The sequence below is a fragment of the Lactuca sativa genome, chromosome 8 (genome assembly GCF_002870075.4).
Source record: "Lactuca sativa cultivar Salinas chromosome 8, Lsat_Salinas_v11, whole genome shotgun sequence".
Lineage (NCBI taxonomy): Eukaryota > Viridiplantae > Streptophyta > Magnoliopsida > Asterales > Asteraceae > Lactuca > Lactuca sativa.
Window position 1 is genome coordinate 36,065,272 of NC_056630.2, and position 2,034 is coordinate 36,067,305.

General features: G+C 40.0%; 1 pseudogene; it reads left to right on the forward strand.

Moving 5' to 3' along the window:
• Nucleotides 1-311: 311 nt before the first annotated feature.
• Nucleotides 312-1,748, forward strand: LOC111889363 (8-hydroxygeraniol dehydrogenase-like; annotated as a pseudogene).
• Nucleotides 1,749-2,034: the final 286 nt, after the last annotated feature.

Consider the following 2,034-nt stretch of genomic DNA (forward strand, 5'->3'; position numbering starts at 1 on the left):
AGCTAATAAGCTATAATCTAATTTATCCAAACACCCCCTTAATCCCTATTTACCTGTCGTTCATTCTTTCGCCGTTTCAGATACATCTGCTTCTTCACACCCTCTGCTGCATATCTAAGCTTAAAAAATGGCGAAATCACCTAAGACAGAGTATCCCATCAAGGCTTACGATTATGTTGAAGTCAGATTCCGATTTGTGTAGGGGTTAGTTTGTCTACCATGTTTAATCCCTATCTACCTGCCGTTCCTTCTTTCACCACTTCACATACATCTGCTTCTTGACATCTCTACTGCATATCCAAGCTTCAAAAATGGCGAAATCACTAGAGACAGAGTGTCCCATCAAAACCTACAGTTATGCTGTGAGTGACACTTCTGGAACCTTCTCACCCCTCACCTTCTAGCGTTTCAAAGACTACAAATCCACGTGATTTTGTGTTTGTTTTATTATCTATTATTCGTTGCATGAATTTGATCAAGCAAGTACTGTTCTTTCCCTGTTTTACTTTGTTTCCATTAACAAGAATAGTTGCTTTGAAAGGTAAAGGTATTATGCGTGACATCATTTGTCATTGATTTGTTACAAAGCTACAGAGAATAAAGACGTAAGATTTAAAGTTCTTTATTACGAAATTTGTCATTCCGATCTTCATTTTGCCAAGAACGAATGGGGAGTGACTACCTATCGAGTAGCTCCAGGGCATGGGCGGCTCAACCATTTTAGGGGCTCTAAGCAAGCCAAAAATTTGGGGCCCTTTGGCCTTTACTATACTCGAAAATTAAAAACAGATGAGATGAATATGTCGTAGAAAATAAAATCAGTAGAAGAATGCAATGTCGTTTCAGTTTGATGAATGCAGCGATCGTTGATTTATTCTTCCGCTTCATTTTGTGGTTACTGGATTGGATTTTTTAATGGACTAAACTTTTGGATTTTGGAAAATATGGGGGCCCTTAGAATTGGGGGCCCTAAGCCCTAGCTTAAAAAAACTCTACATAGAGCCGCCCTGCTCCAGGGTAGAAGTTCTATCATTCTTTTTCATTTACAGTGTTAGAACTTAGAACTACAATTTGAATTTCAAATTAAGGCATAAGATTGTGGGTGTCATCACAGACGTAGGAAGCAAAGTAGAGACATTCAAAGTTGGAGAAACAGTCGGTGTTGGATGCTTGGTGGGATCATGTAGATCATGTCAAAGTTGTTCTAACAATCTTGAACAATACCGCCCTAAGATGACCTTCACCTATGCTTTTCCTTATTCCGATGGCATAATCACATACGGTGGCTACTCTGGTCACATGGTTGCTGATGAGCACTTTGTGTTGCATTAGCCAGACAATTTGCCACTTGATTCCGGTGCTCCATTGCTATGTGTTGGGATCACAACTTACAACCCCCTCAAACACTATGGACTAGACAAGCCTGATATGAAGATCAGCATAGTTGGTCTTGGTGGACTCGGTCATGTTGCAGTGAAGATAGCCAAGGCTTTTGGGGCAGAAGTTATGGTTTTTAGTACGACCCAGAGAAGAAGGAGGAAGCACTTGACAGACTTAAAGCTAACCATTTCATTGTTAGCAAAGACTTGGACCAAATGCAGGTCAACAACACCCCTTCTACTCGGAACAAATTATTTGTTTTCTTTGGATTAATGGTTAATGTTTTGAATGTCCTCCAATGTGGATTGGGACCATTTATGAGCACTTTGCTCTCATACAATCACACAGGCCTATACTCGGAGTCTTAGCCAAGCCGAACCACGAAACCTTCAATCGCTTTGAATGTCGGCAACCACCAGACCAAAAACTCACTGATGTGCTTCCCTTTATGGCCCCTTCTATTCTCCACTTTCACTGTTCTTGATGCAGACGAAATCGCTTGCACCGACATGTTTAGCCTGAAATCTCTTTATTTATAAAAATGATATCTTCTTCTTTACTATTTATAAAAATGAACAATTCAAAGGGCAAACACAACCTCTACTTTCACTGGAAAAGGTTTTGTCCTAAACAAACAAATCTGCTTTTCACCAA